Source organism: Acipenser ruthenus, chromosome 41, assembly GCF_902713425.1.
Source record: "Acipenser ruthenus chromosome 41, fAciRut3.2 maternal haplotype, whole genome shotgun sequence".
In the NCBI taxonomy this organism is placed as follows: domain Eukaryota; kingdom Metazoa; phylum Chordata; class Actinopteri; order Acipenseriformes; family Acipenseridae; genus Acipenser; species Acipenser ruthenus.
The window spans coordinates 6,423,048-6,442,017 of record NC_081229.1 but is presented as its reverse complement, the minus strand read 5'-3'; positions in this window follow the sequence as shown (position 1 = coordinate 6,442,017).

The following is an 18,970-nucleotide window of genomic DNA, read 5'->3' as shown; positions in this document are numbered from 1 at the left end:
GCGGCATTCAATATTGATTGCAGTCTGTGTAAGTAATCAGAGGGTTTCTCCAGAAACATTTTGGTGTGTATTTAGAAACTTAGCAAAGAGCTCATCTCCATCCTCAACAGTACCAAAAGCAGAATCCAATAGATCTAAATAGGCTCTTGGAGTTGCTTCTGCTCCTAAGGGCTTAACAATTTCAATTGCTGGAGGTAGAAGACTCTCTAGAATCCTTCTGGCTCAATGCACATCTGAAACAGTAGGGTCTTTCAATAGCAGCGCAACATTGTTGCTCCATGTGTCATAATCAACTTCATGGTTCGGCCGAGGGCATTTACCCGAGAAGGTTCTAAGCTTAGTAGGTGCGGGGAATTGAGATGCAACTTCCCCACTCTTTACAATATGCTCCACTACTAATCTTTGGACTTCAGGAGGGTTCATTTCATCAGAATTCAATGAAATGGGTCTATTAGCGACATCCCCAAGCTTTAATGGAGTGTGGGTTACATCAATAAGGGGGTCCCTTAGGATGGGCACTGCTGTTAGCCCAGCACGGGGGCTTACACTGGGTGGCACTGCCAATAACAGATCATCAGGTTTTGGTGATGGGCTAAGCACTGCAGCTTCTTCACTGCTGTAAGTTGATGCTCCTATAGAACCTTGCATCCTCGCTAATTCTTTTTGTAGGGCATCTTCAAAACTTAAACCACTCAATTTTGCTATTCCCTGTAATTCACGGAGGTAAGATCGTGTTGTATTGTCACCAATTTTACTGGTGTAAACACTCGTCAAGGTCCTCAGGTGGTAAGTGATGCATGGATCAATAGAACTTGTCCTGTGGCATGGTAGATCAGGGTCAAGAGCTTGGATTGCAAGCCCATGCTCATATTCAACAATGACCTGTCCACTAAACTCAGGATCAAGATCAGTGACTTTTATTACTCTTGAAATTGACCCATAAGCTTTTAGGAAATCAGCTATTTCTTCATCCAAATCAGCGCTAGTCAGTCCACTAACTATAACAGAATTAGGGATTTTGATATTCTCTTTATCTATGGTATTCATTTTCTTAATTAATAGCTAGATATTATTAATTGCAAAATTAACTGCGCCTCTGGTGAGTTTCCTTACAATGAAACACTTCAGAAGGGTAACACATGTAATATAAGTAGCACAATTATTAGGGTCAGTCGGCTGCTTAAGCAAAACACACTGAGCATATATGTTTTCTGACAATTGTCAATTATTCACACTTCAAATTATTCTAGTAACCCTCTCCTGGCTGGGATCGCCAAGTTTTATGTAACCCACCTTTGGCTACTTCTAATTCTAGGTTCGTATGAGCGGTTAGTATAACTAGAAATTAACAAAAGAATATTCAGTGTGTTTTTTTTTTAACAGCTGGCATACATTTATTAAGACAGAAAGGTGTACCATATAAACATATATTCAGTACCTCTTGTCTAAAATAATACAGTTAGTTTGAAATAAGAAGTTCTAATTAAAACCAATGTCCTTGTTGGTGTGTATCTAGTGTGAGTCGATGTTCTCTGATGAATTTTAAATGTACAGCCCAATTATAAAATTTAAAATTAGGGATTGCCAGACCACCCATTTTTATTGGTAGTTGTAATTTTTTGAGCTGGTATCTTGGTTTCTTCCCCGCCCATAGAAATGTTCTCACTGCCTGATGTATATTTTTTAAATCCTTGCTCAGAAGTGGTATAGATATCATTTGAAGGGCATATAAGATTCTGGGTAGCACATTCATTTTAATTATTCCTGCTCTTCCCATAAGGGACAGAGGTAGGCAAGTCCATCTTTCTAAATCTTTTTTAATTTTATGAATTAATGGGGAAACATTATCCCTACATAAATTTCCCAAGCATGGAGATACCCATATTCCCAAATATGTCATGCCTCTTGGAGACCACCGAAAAGGCACCATAGGCAGGGGGTTAGCCTGAGTTTATTGGCATAATCAATGATTTATTAAAATTAATCTTGTATCCCGCAAAGGCTCCAAAGGATTCAATCACCTCCACAAGTCTAGGTATTGATATATGAGGTTTAGTCAAAAAAAGTATGATATTGTCTGCGTACAAAGATAGATGGTGTTGTGTTCCACCAATCTGAACACCATGAATATTGGGACCTTATGGCCTCAGCCAATGGTTCAATTACCAGAGCAAACAATAGAGGCGAGTGTGGACACCCCTGTCTTGTACCCCTGCAAAGAGAAAACTGTTCAGAACATAGACCATTCGTGATTACAGAAGCCATTGGATTCTGGTACAGAACTCTAATATATTTGATATATCTCTCTCCCAGGCCTATACATTGCAATACTTCAAGCATGTATGGCCACTCCACCCTATCAAACGCCTTCTCAGCGTCCAAACCAACTATAACAGTTTCTACTTTGGTATTTTGTGAGTGCTGTATTGCATTCAACAGTGGTCTCATGTTGCTATTAGAGTGTCTGTTTTGTATGAATCCTGTCTGATCTGGATTAATTAGGTAAAATACGCTCAAGTCGTCGGGCTAGCACCTTAGCAAGGACCTTTGCATCCGTGGTCAATAAGGATATGGGCCTATATGATGAAGTGTCTTCGGGATCTTTTCCCTTTTTCAGAATTAAGGTTATATTGGCTGAGTCACGGAGGCAGAGTACCCTTCCGAGATGCATCATTAAACATATTAAGCAAAGGCTGATTAAGAAGAGGAAAGAAAGTTTTATAGAATTCTATTCCAAATCCATCAGGGCCTGGGGATTTGTTATTATTTAAACATTGTATTGCTTCTGTAAGCTCAGTTTTGGATAGGGGCTCCTCCAGGCTACATCTCTCACTGTCTGAAATCTGTGCTATATTGATTTTATCTAGGAATATACTCATGTCATGGGTGGAATTTCCACAATCAGATTTATATAGGCTCTCATAATATTGCTTAAAAATATTATTGATATCTTTTTTTAACATTTTTCTATTTTTATACTTATCTTTAATAGATGATATGAAGTTACTCTCTCTATGTCCCTGCAACAATTTGGCAAGATATCTTCCTGGTCTATTGCCATATTTATAGAAGCGCTGTCTTGCATATAATAACATGGAGCCTGCTTCTTGCGTGAGCAAAGCATCCAGAGAAGCGTGGGCAGCAGTTAATTCCCTAGCAATCTTTTTATTAGGAGACGCTATCATTTTCTTTTCTAGATCCGCTATTTTTTTTCTAAATCTGTCTCTTGTATTTTCCATTGTTTTTTCTTGTGGGAAGAGTATGATATTATCATCCCCCTAGCGTAGGCCTTAAAAGTTTCCCAAAGCAATGATGGGTCTGTATCAGGCAAGTCATTGGTCTCTAGAAATATTTAAATTATATATTATTTATTTAAATATTTAAATGATATATTATTTAAATATTTATATATTATTATGTTTCCTATAGATGCCCTAGTAATTTTTTCTAGAGACTTCTCTGCTGATAAAAAATAATCTATTCTTGAATGAGTCTGATGAACTGTTGAAAAATATGTAAACTCCTTGCTTCTTGGATTAAAAAGTCTCTATATCTAGAAGATCAAACTCTTTACAGATCTCTTTTATGCAAGGGCCTCTATGGCTCAATATTACACAGGATCTATCTTGTTTAATATCCCAGATGCTGTTTAAATCCCCTCCAAGTATAACGTTTGCACAGGAAAAATCCTTTACCTTGGAGAATACATCCATAAAAAAATTAACATCAAAATTATTTGGTGCATATATATTTCCCAAAACAACTGACATAAAGAGAGCCTTTTATTAGTATATATCTACCCTGTGTGTCTTTTACACACTCTTCAATGATAAACGGCACATTTTTATGCATTAAAATGATCACTCCTCTACTTTTAGATGTATATGAGGAGTAGTAGATTTGCCCGATCCATTCTCTTTTAAATTTCTCATGTTCAATGTCACTTAAATGGCTTTCTTGAAGGAAAGCAATGTGGACATGTTCCTTCTTAAGAACATTTAAAATCTTTTTCCTTTTGATGGGATGATTGACCCCCCTCACGTTCCAGGAACACATCGTAATTCCCTTAAAATCAGCCATTGTTAGTTAGCGTAGCTTGTATTACGGATAATATATCAGACATTAAATCAGTAGTGTATATGTTCCTGAAATGCCCTGATCCTCTTCTGAACTGCTCTTTACATATTTGCCACATGTATCCATGGTAGATTGTAAATTTCTTATAACAAGAACCAACAAATCGTGAAAACAACCATATACAACAAGAACGATCAACAATATCATCTGAAAAACAAAAAAGGGGGGTTGCAGCCCGTATTACAAAATAAAAAACAAAAGCAGTTTAAACTTTTTTTCCCGCACTCGTCTCTAGGACAGCGCAATCTCACGGCTGCAGTCCAACAGAGTATGTGACAAAGCAAACAGGCCCACAGTAAAACATACGCAGGCATCCGTACTCTGCACATCTAAGGAATTTAACGCTCCCCGATCGCCCGACCACTTATTAACTATATATAAAATATAAACATATTTTTCTTAAATCCAGATCCGTCTGTCGATATACGCAGCAAGCAAAAAAAATATATATATACATACATACACATACACACATATGCATATATATATATATATATATTGTAAGGCAGTGTGTTGTGTGAGACAGCAGGGAGGGGGTTAAAACCTCCCTGAAGGAAAAAATGGCACTTTTTGTATTTAGTTAATTAGTTTTTGTTAATTGTTTTATTATTAATTATCCCCTGCACCTGGTAGCTATTGTTAAATTGGGACCAGGTGCAGGGTATTTAAGAGGTGCAGTCAGTCTGCTCCAGGCTGCTGAGTAGAGGGAGGCAGAAAGAGGTGCTCTGCTTCCCAGCAGTCATAAAAGAGTAAGTGCTGTGTAAACCTGTGAGTTTATGTTTGTGTCAGTGCCAGGTAAACGGCTTAGCCGTCCTGCAAGTTAGTCAGGGAAATTACCTGTTTAGTTAGTACTCCAAAACGGAGTTAGGTGTTTGTTTGTATTTTGTTTTGTTTTGTGTTTGATTAAAAGTAGCGCAACCGCGCTGAAAACTCCATTTCTCTGTGCTGGGTCAGTTATTAAAGGGGCAACAAACCCGTGAGAGGTGCAATCGTTTCACACACATATGTGTGTGAAACGATTGCACCTCTCACGGGTTCGTTGCCCCTTTAATAACTGACCCAGCACAGAGAAATATATATATATATGTATATATATATATATATATATATATATATATATATATATACATACATACACACATATATATATATATATATACATACATACACACACATTCTAACTGTATGTGTCAATGCCTAATGGCAGTACACCATAAGAAAAAATATACATTATTAAAAATAAAGTAGACATTGTCTTGAAAATGCTATTGTACAACTTAAAGTGAAGTCCATAACTAAAGCGATGCAGCTGAACTGGCGTGTGTTACCTTATTCCAGTGTTCAAAGTCTCACTTGACAGGCCCAGAAGCATGCAGTTCATCTAGGAAGGCCTGAGCTAATTGCGGAGTTTTGAAGAATCTTGGTTTTCCATCCTGAAATATTCGGAGTGTACAGCAAAGCAAATCGAATGTTGTCATCTCGTAATTGCTTGCGTATTGAGTCAAACTCTCGGCGGTTCTTCTGAACGGCAAACGAAAAATCCTGGAAGAACATTATTTTCCTCCCGTTGAATCTCAGATCGCCCTTCTTTCTTGCAGCTTCCAATACGGCTTGTCTATCCCTGTAGTTGTGGAATCTCACGATAATGGGTCGCGGCCTTTCTTCAGCTCCAGGTTTAGGTGCGAGCGAGCGGTGAGCCCTCTCTATTTTAAGGATTCCATGCTTGGCTGTAATATCCAGTTGCTCGTGTATCCATTTTTCAAAAAAGTGTATTGGTGATTTACCCTCTGTGCTCTTAGGCAGACCTATGATTCTGACATTTTTACGCCTCCCCTTGTTCTCGGCATCCTCCACTCGCTCTTGTAACTCTTTTATCGCCTTCTCAGCCGTCACTATACGCTTATCTCGATCAGTTTCTCTGTCCTCAATAAAAGATATACGTTCTTCTGTTGCTTGAATCCTTTTACCGGATTCAATAATTTCTGCCTTTAGAGTGTCGACTGAGCTGATAATTCGTTCAACCTTTGTGTCCAGTATACTTTAGATTCGTGTAGAGACATCTTTAACTATCTGCGAGATGAAGGCTTCAGGTATACAACAGCGGTCGCCATCTTGTCCCTCATCATGTCAGAGTAGCACTCCTAGTTTTGGGATTTTTCTTCGTTGATTTTGTGTTTATCTCGGTCGAATTCGCCCAATATTCATCCAGGGACATTGTTACTGAAGGTTTAGTATTTGTTACTGGCGAAGTAGAACAGGAGGGGGTCAAATGGTGGCAAAATACGATCAGGTTATGCGGAGCTCGTCTCTTTCACATCCACTCAGTTTAAGCGTCACATGCTCCCCCATAGTTTGCTTTTCTAAAATTGTAAACCTTAGCTTTAGTCATTATTTTGGGGGTTTTAAAAAACACTTCAAATGAGATCATGTTGTGGTCTGAGTTTGCCAATGGCTCTCTGACCTCTGTTTTAGTTATTTTGTCTTCGTTATTTGAAAAGACTAAATCAAGGCATGCCTCCCCTCTAGTCGGTGCCTTGACAAATTGCGTTAGGAAACAGTCATTTGTCATTTCCACCATTTCAATTTCGTCCATCGTGCTCCCCACCGGGTTCTCCCATCTTATATGGGAGGAAGTTGAAATCCCCCATTAGTATGGCTTCTCCTTTTCTACACGCATCTGAATTTGGCGATCTATAGCATGCTCCTATTATTATGCCCTTTGAATTTTTGTCCATTATTCTGACCCATATTGATTCGGCATTGTTTTTTTGGTCCAGATTTAACACCTGGGCTTCAAGACTATATCTTATGTATAGCGCTACCCCTCTGCCTCTTTTGTCCTGTCTGTCTTTCCTATACAGTGTGTACTCACTAATATTATATTCGTCTTCATCACTCTCAGACAACCACATTTCTGTAACACCTATCACATCGTAGTTACTTGTTAGTGCATTAGCTTCAAGTTCTAACATTTTGTTTCTCAGACTTCTACCATTAAGATAAATACATTAATAGCTGTCTTACCTGAGTTGTTGCCTTTGTTTTGATGTGGTCTCCCTTCTGTTTTTTTTTGTTTTCTCCCCACTTCCTTTCTAGTTGAAATACTTCTGGACCTCCTCAAGGATTCTATCTCCGAGTAGATTGGTTCTCTTTTTGTTTAAGTGCAGTCCGTCCCGCCTATATAGATAGTCCTTGTTGTAGAATGTGCTCCAATGTTCAACAAAGGTGAAGCCTTCCTGTGTGCACCATGATTTCAGCCATGCAATTTGGTTTTGTATTTCCAGCTGTCCATATGGTCCTTTGCAAGGTGCCGGCAGTATCTCAGAAAATACCACAGTTTTGGTCTTGTCTTTTAATTTCCTTCCTAGCTCTCTGAATTTGTTTTGCAGAGATCTTGGCCTGTCTCTTCCAATATTGTTTGTACCGATGTGGACGACTACTACCGGGTCGTCTCCTGTTCGTTCTAGTAGCCTGTACATGTTCTCAGTGATGTGCTTGACAGAGGCTCCTGGAAGGCAGCACACTGTTGTAGTAAGGGGGTCCAAACTGCAAACTGAACTTGCTGTGTTTCTCAATATGGAGTCCCCAACAATCATGACCTCCCTTCTTTTTGCTGCCTGGCCACCACTGTTTATAGGGTCAGGGATGTTGTTCCTTTCGTTCTCTTGATGTTGGTTTTGGTCATCTAAATGTTGAAGTGGCTCAAATTTCTTGGATGTTTGGATTTCTGGTGGCTGTGTTTGACAAAGTTCATTTTTTCTCTACTTCTGCCTATCTGAACCCAGCTGTTTCAACCCTCTTCCATCTCCCTGGTGGCTTTCAGTCTGCTAGGGGTGCAGACTTCCAGGAATTGTGGGTGTGTCAGCTCCTCAAGCTCCTGTTGCTGTCTCATTTCCTCCAGCTCCATTTCTAGCACACTAACTAGTTTAAGCAAGTCCTGGTTTTTGCAGCACTTTACACACACTTGGTTGAGCTCTGTTGGAGAGCAGCCAGGACCGCGCACAGCAGCTCTGGGGCCCGTGCGCGCAGTGGCAAGGTGGCAGGTATCGTTTGGTGAGCCACCAGGACACCGCACGGGGTCGCTGGGGCCCACGCGCGTGCTGGCAAGGGGACAGGTATTGTTTGGCAACCCGCTGGGACTGTGCAAGGGGTCACAGGGGCCCATGCGCGCGCTGGCAAGGTGGCAGGTATCGTTTGGCGAGCCGCCTGGACCCGTGCCTGCCTGGAGACAGTGGCAGGTATCGTTTGGCGAGCAACAGGGACACTGCACGGGGCCTGTGTGCACGCTAACAAGGTGGCTGGCATTGGTTGGCGAGCTATTGGGACCCTGCACAGGGTTGCTGGGGCACATGTGTACCCAGAGAAAGTGGCAGGTATCGTTTGTCGAGCCACTGGGACCCCACACAGGGTTGCTGGGTCCCGTACGCGCCCGGAGAAGGTGGCAGGTATCGTTTGGCGAGCCGCCGTGACCCCGCACGGGGTCGCTGAGGCCCGTCCGCGCCCAGGGAAGTTGGCAGGTATCGGTTAGCGAGTCACTGGGCCCGTGCGCGCGCTGCAAGGTGGTATGTATTGTTTGGCGAGCTGTCGGGAACCCGCACAGGGTCGCCAGGAGAAGGTGGCAGGTATCGCTTGGTGAGCCGCTAGGACCCCACATGGGGTCGCTGGGGCCTGTGCACGCGATGGCAAGGTGGCAGGTATCATTTGGTGGCCCGCATGGGGTCGCTGGGGCCCGTGCGCACCCGGAGAAGTTGGCAGGTATCGTTTGGCGAGCCGCTGGGAGCCCGCACGCGGTCGCTGGGGTCCGTGCGCACCCGGAAAAGGTGGCAGGTATCGGTTGGCGAGCCACTGGGACTCCGCAAGGGGTTGATGGGGCCCGTGCGCACCCGGAGAAGGTGGCAGGTATCGTTTGGCTAGCCGCTGTGACCCTGCACAGAATCGCTGGAGCACGTTCGCGACCGGAGCAGGTGGCAGGTATCGTTTGGCGAGCCACCGGGACACCACATGGGGCCGCTGGGGCCTGTGCGCACCCGGAGAAGGTGGCAGGTACCTTTTGGTGAGCCGCTAGAACCCCGCATGAGGCCCATCTGCACCCGTAGAAGGTGGCAGGTATCGTTTGGCAAGCCACCGGGACCCCACATAGGGCCCGTGCGCACCCAGAGAAGGTGGCAGGTTTCGCTTGGCGAGCCGCTGGGACCCTGCATGGGGTCGTTGGGTCCCATGCGCACCCGGTGAAGGTTGCCATTATCATTTGGCGATCCGCTGGGACTGCACACGGGGTCGCTGGGGCCCGTCCGTGCCCGGGGAAGTTGGCGGTTGGCGAGCCACTGGGACCCTGTATGGGGCAGCTAGGGCCCGTGCGCACCTGGATAAAGTGTCCGGTATCGGTTGGCGAGCCACTGGGACCCTGCACATGGTTACTGGGGCACCTGCGCGCCCGGAGAATGTGGCAGGAATCTTTTGGCGAGCAGCCGGGACCCCGCACGGGGTCGCTGGGGCATGTGCGTGCCCTGAGAAGGTGGCAGGTATCGTTTCGCAAGCCGCCGGAACCCCGCACGGAGTTGCTGGGGCCCGGAGAAGGTGGCAGGTATCTTTTGGCGAACTTCTGGGACCCCGCACCGGGTTGCAGGGGCCCCTGCGTGCTGGCAAGGTGTCAGGTATCGTTTGGCAAGCCGCATGGACCGTGTACTGGGTCGCTGTGGCCCGTGTGCGCCCAGATAAGGTGGCAGGTATCGTTTGGCGAGCCACCGGGACCCCGCTCGGGGTTGGTGCGCGCCCGCAGAAGGTGACAGGTATCGTTTGGTCAGCCGCCGGGACTCTGCACGGGGTCGCAGGGGCACCGTGCGTGTGCTGCAAGGTGGTATGTATCGTTTGGCGAGCCGTCGGGAACCCGCACGGGGTCGCTGGGACCCGTGCGCATGCTGGCAAGGTTGTTGGTATCGTTTGCGAGTTGCAGGGACCCAGCACGGGGTCCCTGGGGCCTGTCCGTGCCCGAGGAAGGTGGCAGGTATCGTTTGCAAGCCGCTGGAACCCCGCACAGGGTCGCTGGGCCCAGTTCGTGCCGGGAGAAGGTGGGACGTTTCGTGTGGTGAACCGCTGCCACCCCGCACGGAGTCGCTGGGGCCCATGCACGCTCGGAGAAGGTGGCAGGTATCGTTTGGTGATCTGCTGGGACCCCGCACAGGGTCGCTGGGGTCCGTGCGTGTGTTGGAGAGGTGACAGGTATCGTTTGGCGAGCCGCCGAGACCCCGAACGGGGTCGCTGGGGCCCGTGCGCACCCTGAAAAGGTGGGAGGTATCATTTGGCGAGCCGCTCGGACCCCGCACGGAGTCGCCGCGGCCCGTGCGTGCCCGAGAAGGTGGCAGATATCGCTTCGCGAGCCGGGGGGAGCCCGCACAGGGTTTTGGGGCCTGTGCGCGTGGTGGCAAGGTGGCAGGTATCGTTTCGCAAGCCACTGGGACCCCGCACGGGGTCCCTGGGGCTCGTGTGCACGCTGGAGATGTGGCAGATAATGTTTGGCGAGCTGGCGGGAGCCCGCACGGGGTCGCTGGGGACCCTGCAATAGCTGGCAAGGTGGCAGGTATGGTTTGGCGAGCCACCGGGACACCGCACAGGTCCCGAGTTCCCCCTGAAAAGGTGGCAGGTATCGTTTGGCGAGCCGCCAGGACCCCGCACTGGGTCGCTGGGGCCCGTGCACGCGATGGCAAGGTGGCAGGTATCGTTTGGCGAGCCGCCGGGACCCCGCACGGGGTCGCCAGGAGAAGGTGGCAGGTATCGTTTGGTGACCCCGCACAGGGTCGCTGGGTCCTGGGTCCTGTATTCACTTGAATCCCAGCACGTGAATTCATTACGTACAACCCCGTGCCACACATTATACACATTTTATCTGCACGTGAAGTGATGTGCCATCCTCGTGCCTAAATATAATTATACACTTTAAACACACGTGAAACACAGACCCGTTTATATCCCGTGTACCAATCTATACACCAACATTAACACACGCAACATACAACACATAACACACAAAATACACACAGGGGCGGGCACTTTGCCACATATACCCCCCCCCCTGTGCAAAGCACACATGGCCTCAACGGCCACCTCCCCCCTTAAATACCCAGCAGTCCAGGCCAAAGTCTCGGGCTGGGAAGGGAGGCTTCAGTGGGCCCATGGCTGGAAATGCTGTCAGCTCCCCTGCCGGTAGTGGCACGGCTGACAGCATGCTGGTCCCGTCCTGCAGCGAAAAAGCTGCGGGGGCAGGTGGTCCCCCGACCTCCCCCTTCTTCGTAGCCGGCAGCTCCCTCCTGTGGGGCTCCGGCCACAAGAACTCCTGCAGCGAAACTGCTGCTGGGGAAAGTGGTCTCCAGACCTCGTCCCCCTTCTTCGTGGCCGGCAGCTCCCCTTTCTGGGGCTCCGGCCACCGTACTCCCTGTGGAGGTACGGGCAGCAGAGGCAGCTCCTGCTCCTCTGCTCCGGGCGGTGGCGGAAGCAGAGGCAGCTCCAGCTCCTCTGCTCCTGGCGGTGGTGGAGGCAGAGGCAGCTCCAGCTCCTCTGCTCCTGGCGGTGGTGGAGGCAGAGGCAGCTCCAGCTCCTCTGCTCCTGGCGGCGCTGGCTCTCTCCGCTGTGGCGGCTGGGCTGGTGCGCGCCGTGCTGCCCTCATCAGCATGAATAGAGGCTGCTGGGGGACACCAGCCTCCTGCCCCTCTCCCCCCCAAAAATTTTCAGGGGGTTGAGCCTGTAACTCCTCCCGCTCTTGGGGCTGAACCAGCAGGCATTTTCCCTCTGCTGGTGGCTTGGGTCCCAGGGCTGTGGAAGCCCCGACTTGCCTCCCTTTGGGCTGTGGACGCACCGACTCCTCCCTTTTGGGCTGTGGATGCACCGACTCCTCCCTTTTGGGCTGTGGACGTTCGGGCTCCCCCCACTCAGGCATAGGATGTTCGGGCTCCTCCCACTCAGGTGTAGGACATTCGGGCTCCTTCCACTCAGGCGTAGGACGTTCAGGCTCCTTCCGCTTGGGCTGTGGACGCTCAGGCTCCTCCCGTTTGGGCTGTGGACGCTCAGGCTCCTCCCATTTGGGCTGTGGACGCTCAGGCTCCTCCCGCTTGGGCTGTGGACGCTCAGGCTCCTCCCGCTTGGGCTGTGGACGCTCAGGCTCCTCCCATTTGGGCTGTGGACGCTCAGGCTCCTCCCGCTTGGGCTGTGGACGCTCAGGCTCCTCCCATTTGGGCTGTGGACGCTCAGGCTCCTCCCGCTTGGGCTGTGGACGCTCAGGATCCTCCCGCTTGGGCTGTGGACGCTCGGGCTCCTCCCGCTTGGGCTGTGGACGCTCTGGCTCCTCCCCATAACTGCGGAAGGGACAGTGGGCGAACAGGTGATCCTGGTCGCAGAGGAGGCACCCCGGCGATGGCTTGTTACATCGCCGTGGATGCCTGGCCCTTAGGCGGCACTCCTCCTCCCTGTCCTTCACCTCTTTATCTTTCTGTGCCTCCCGCTTGGGCTGTGGAGGCAAAACCAGCAGGCATTCACCCTCTGCTGGTGGAGATGGGGACAGCAGGTACTCACCCTCTGCTGGTGGAGATGGGGACAGCAGGTACTCCTCTGCTGGTGGTCCTGCTACCTGGGCTTCCGTTTATGGTTGCCTCCAGGTAGCTGAGGACAAACTCCACACCTTCCTCCAAGGTGTTTGGGGTGTGTTCCTGCTGATATGCCTCCCATCTCTCACTGTCCATCATCCACAGGGCGCGGACGACTATGGGCAGAGACTGGGCCTCCAGCCCAGCATTCTCCAGGAACCAGTCCCGCCACTTTGTGGCGTCTTCTGCCATTATATTTTTTTATATATATATATATATATTTTTTTTTTTTTTTTTTTTTTTTTTTTTTTTTAAAACAAAACCCCTCCTGGTCTGACGCTTGGAGGCGCGGCTATCCCACGATGACACCACGTGTCACAAAGACGGCCAGAGTGGGTGGCGTCAGACCAGAAAGGAATACACAGAGACGGTGGTTGTGATGATGAGCCGAGTGCAATGGCTGCACTCAGCGTTTAATAACAAAATAAAAGGTTTAAACAACGGAATACAAAACAGGACACAGCACTTGCGCCAAAATAAATAGACAAACAAAACGTACTAAACACTTAACAAACGGTGCACGGAGAGACAAACAAACACGGTGAGTACAAACACTTATAGATTTCACTTTACTTTCCTTTACTACTTTCCTCCTTCTCCTCACCCGTTCTCCACTCTCGAACACCCAGCCACGAGTGACTATACGTGCATCTATTTATACTGTTTGTGCTGGGATTCAATTAATAATTAATTATTCACTTGAATCCCAGCACGTGAATTCATTACGTGCAACCCCGTGCCACACATTATACACATTTTATCTGCACGTGAAGTGATGTGCCATCCTCGTGCCTAAATATAATTATACACTTTAAACACACGTGAAACACAGACCCGTTTATATCCCGTGTACCAATCTATACACCAACATTAACACACGCAACATACAACACAAAATACACACAGGGGCGGGCACTTTGCCACAGTATCGTTTGGCGAGCCGTCGGGAACCCGCACGGGGTCGCCAGGAGAAGGTGGCAGGTATCGCTTGGCGAGCTGCTAGGACCCCGCACAGGGTCGCTGGGGCCCGTACACGCGATGGCAAGGTGGCAGGTATCGTTTGGCGAGCCACAAGGAGCCCGCACAGGGTTTTGGGGCCCGTGCTCACGGTGGCAAGGTGGCTGTATCACTTGGCGAGCCGCCGGGATCCCGCACGGGGTCGCAGGGGCCCGTGCGCGTGCTGCAAGGTGGTATGTTTTGTTTGCTTAGCCACCGGGTCCCTGCACGTGCGCGCCCAGAGAAGGTGGCAGGTATCGCTAGGACCTCACACGGGGTCGCTGGGGCACGTGCGTACCCTGAGAATGTGGCAGGTATCGTTTGTCAAGCCGCTGGAACTCCGCACAGGGTCACTGGGGCACGTGTGCGCCCTGAGAAGGTGGCAGGTATCTTTTGGCAAGCAGCCGGAATCCCGCACAGGGTCGCTGGGGCCCCGTGCGCGCCCGGAGAAGATGGCAGGTATTGGTTGGCGAGCCGCTGGGACCCATCACGGTGTCGCTGGGGCTGGTGCGCGCCCGGAGAAGGTGGCAGGTATCATTTGGCGAGCCACTAGGACCCCACTTGGGGTTGGTGCGCCCCAGCAGAAGGTGACAGATGTCGTTTGGTGAGCCGCCGGGACTCTGCACGGGGTCGCAGGGGCCCATGCGCGTGCTGCAAGGTGGTATGTATCAGTTGGCGAGTCGTCGAGAACCCGCACGGGGTCGCCAGGAGAAGGTGGCAGGTATCGTTTGGCGAGCTGCTAGGACCCCGCATGGAGTCGCTGGGGCCCGTGCACGCGATGGCAAGGTGGCAGGTATCGTTTGGCGAGCCACAAGGAGCCCGCACGGGGTTTTGGGGCCCGTGCTCATGGTGGCAAGGTGGCAGGTATCGTTTGGTGAGCCGTCGGGAATCCGCACGGGGTCGCCAGGAGAAGGTGGCAGGTATCGTTTGGCGAGCCGCTCTGACCTCGCACAGGATCGCTAGGGCCCGTGCAAACAGTGTCAAGGTGGCAGGTATCATTTGGCGAGCTGCTGGGACCCCGCTTGGGTCGCTGGGGCCCTTGCGCGATCTGGGAAGGTGGCAGGTGTCAGTGTGTGTCTGTTTGTATCTCAGTGTGTGTCAGTGTCTCACTCAGTGTGTGTCTCAGTGTGCGTCTCTGTGAGTGTGTGTGTTATGTATGGTTGTGTTCTTTACCTGCATCACTCTGTGGATGACTGGCTTGGGGTCATGAAGTTCTCTGCTGTGGAGCTGCTGTGTGAGCAGGTAGGAGGCAGGGTCTTCAATCTTCTCATTCTGGACATCTGCATACGAGCGAACCTGAGAGAGGGTCTTCAACACGAACGCTGTGAGCCTGAGAGAGAGGGAGATGAGAGGGAGACTGAGACTGACAGAGAGAGACTGAGACTGACACAGAGAGAGAGAGAGAGAGAGAGAGAGAGAGAGAGAGAGAGAAAGAAAGAGAGGGAGAGGGAGAGACAGAGAGAGAGAAGGGAGACAGAGAGAGAGAGATAGACTGAGACTGATAGAGAGAGACAGGGATACTGAGACCGACAGAGAGAGACAGAGAGACTGGACTGACAGAGAGAGAGAGAGAGAGGGAGACGGAAACGGAGAGAGAAACACGTCCACCAAACAAACAAACAAACAAACAAAGGAAAAATATTTGACTGTTTTATAGATTTGAAAAAATAATTTGATTCAATTTGGCCGAAAGGTCTATTCTTTAAACAACTCCAAGGTGGTCTAGGGAGTAAAGTATATGACATTGTAAAGTGTATTCAGAAAATAAGTGCGATGTGAGAATTGGTAACAAAAGAACAGAATTCTTCACACAAGGATGTGGAGTGAGACAGGGCTGCAGTCTGAGCCCAGCACTGTTCAACATTTACATAAATGAGTTGGCTACAGTGCTGGAACCATCTGCAGTCCCTGGTCTCACTTTATACAAAACAAATATTAAATTCCTGCTCTATGCAGATGACCTGGTCCTGCTGTCACCCACAGAGCAGGGTCTTCAGCAGAGCCTGTCACTGCTAGAGCAGTACTGTCAGAACTGTGCACTGGCAGTAAACCTGGACAAGACCAGAGTTATGGTTTTCCAGAAAAAAAGCCAGATCTCGGGGAAAACAGGTACCGCTTCACTCTGGGCAACACCACCTTAGAGCATAACACCAGCTATACATACCTGGGTCTAACCATCAGTGCATCAGGGAGCGTTAACCTGGCTAGAAAAGCATTACAATTTGTCTTAATTATTGACAGTATTATTGAACTGACTCTTCTCTATGGCAGTGAAGTGTGGGGACCACTCATAAACCCTGATTACAAAAAATGGGACAAAAGCCCAACTTAATCATTACACCTGGAAATTGCAAAAACTATTCTACAGCTACACAGAAACGTACCCAACAATGCATGCAGGGCTGAACTGGGCCGGCACCCATTGCTCATCAAAATTTAAGAGAGCAATAAATGACTGGTTCTGTGTAAACCAAGCTGACCCACGTGCGTACTATATAGCACTGCAGAGCGACACACTGCACCCAGAACAGAATCCTCTCAGCCAGCTGGTACTGGAGGCACACACCTACACGCATCTACCTGACTGTCCGACATAAAAAAATCCTGGAGCGCCAGAGAAAACCGGCTGTGCTGTCACCTCCTGTTACACTGCCCTAAATACAGGCAGGCACTGCCCAGCAAGTCACCCTATCCCTCAGAAGATGCAACAGTGGCTCTTGAATACAGCATGCCTGACAGAGATCAGCCGTGTCTAATGGCCCTGCACACCGAGAAAGGTTTGCTCAACCCATTACTAATCTTTAAAACACTAAAAACATTTGAGCATAAGAGCTCTCTGTAAAAAATAAAAGCAGGGCCAACCCTGAATGCTCTCAGGACTTTTACAAGGTAGGTGTGGTCGACCCTATCAAAAGGGAGACCAATCCCACATTAAAATGACATGTTTCACTCAACGTTAAAAAGTCTCTAACTAAAAACAGGTTATCAAAAATAGATCTTCCTGGGAATAGATCTTCCTGGAATCAGCACATAACAGTGAAACAGATTTCCAGTTCTTTAAAAGGCAGAGGTCTCCTTTCTTGGGCAGCAGTGTGATCACTGCCCTGCGGCAGCTGAGAGGCAGCTCTTTTCTCTCCAGACTCTCCTTCAGCACCTGGAAGAAGTCCTCCTGGATCACCCCCCCCCCCCCCCCCCGCGAAATGATTGAAAAACACAGTGAGGACGTTGTCTATCCCAGGTCCCTTCCCACTGGAGAGCTGTGTGATGGCAGTGGTCAGTTCCTCAAAGGTCAGATCTTTATCCAGTCCATTCTGCTCCTCCTCACAGGCTGTGTAGATATTGGAGCAGGCTCTCCATGTCACCAGAGTTACACTGTTCTTTTGTAAATAGCTGTGTGTAGAACTCCACCGCCACCTCGCTGATCTCCTCTCTGCCACAGGGCGTCCGCACACACCTCAGCTGCTGGCTGCACATTCTCTTCTTCTTCAGGCCAAAGAAATAAGAAGTGGGTGTGTCGATGTCCCTCAGCCCCATGAAGCCAGAGTGCACTACTGCCCCCTTCACCTTCTCCTCCAGCAAGCTGCCCAGCACATTTTTTTTTCTTTTATTTTTTGGAAGGTTTGCTCATTAGAGTGATCTTTGTTATATTCTGTATGTATTATCTATTTCTCTATCTCCCTGTCTGCTTTGTCCAGTGACCTGGTTGCCTCCAGGGTGTAATGAAGAACATAAGAACATAAGAACATAAGAAAGTTGACAAAGGAGGGGAGGCCATTCAGCCCATCTTGCTCGTTTGGTTGTTAGTAGCTTATTGATCCCAGAATCTCATCAAGCAGCTTCTTGAAGGATCCCAGGGTGTCAGCTTCAACAACATTACTGGGGAGTTGGTTCCAGACCCTCACAATTCTCTGTGTAAAAAAGTGCCTCCTATTTTCTGTTCTGAATGCCCCTTTATCTAATCTCCATTTGTGACCCCTGGTCCTTGTTTCTTTTTTAAGGTCGAAAAAGTCCCCTGGGTCGACATTGTCTATACCTTTTAGAATTTTGAATGTTTCAATCAGATCGCTGCATAGTCGTCTTTGTTCAAGACTGAATAGATTCAATTCTTTTAGCCTGTCTGCATCCGGCATGCCTTTTAAACCCGGGATAATTCTGGTTGCTCTTCTTTGCACTCTTTCTAGAGCAGCAATATCCTTTTTTTAATGAGGTGACCAGAACTGAACATAATATTCTAGGTGAGGTCTTACTAATGCATTGTAGAGTTTTAACATTACTTCCCTTGATTTAAATTCAACACTTCTCACAATATATCCGAGCATCTTGTTGGCCTTTTTTATAGCTTCCCCACATTGTCTAGATGACATTGTCTAGATTGCAATTCTCACATTGCACATAAGGCAAGTTTTCACCATTTGGCTGCTGACATACAACATAGTGTACTGTTTTCAGAGTGGTCTTCATTCTTATAGTCTTAACATAAGAACATAAGAAAGTTTACAAACGAGAGGAGGCCATTCCCTTGATTTAAATTCACTGTATAAACAAGCATTTTGTTGGCCTTTTTTTATAGTTTCCCCACATTGTCTTGATGAAGACATTTCTGAGTCAAAATAAACACCTAAATCTTTTTCATAGATTCCTTCAATTCCAGTATCTCCCATATGGTATTTATAATGCACATTTTATTGTCTGTGTGCAGTGCCATTTACCATGTGTCTGCCCAATTCTGAATGCTGTCCATATCATTTTGAATGACCTTTGCTGCTGCAGCGTTGTTTGCCACTCCTCCTATTTTTGTGTTGTCTGCAAATTTAACAAGTTTGCTTACTATACCAGAATCTAAGTCATTAATGTAGATTAGGAAGAGCAGAGGACCTAATACTGATCCCTGTGGTACTCCACTGGTTACCTCGCTCCATTTGGAGGTTTCTCCTCTAAACAGTACTTTCTGCTTTCTACATGTTAACCACTCCCTTTAAGTAAGACCTGTTGTAATTAATACTGTAGTGATCCATGCATTTGTGTTTATGTACCGTACTCCTAGCTGTCTGTTTGTGTTTGCATGCTGTGTGTGTTATTCCCTCCCTGCTGTATTCCGCCATTGCTTATTTACATTTTGTGTCTTTATAAAATGGGTCATTAATTTTCTCTATCCTGATTGGTCAAAAACATGGGGATGTGAATACTACAGTATATTCCAATGG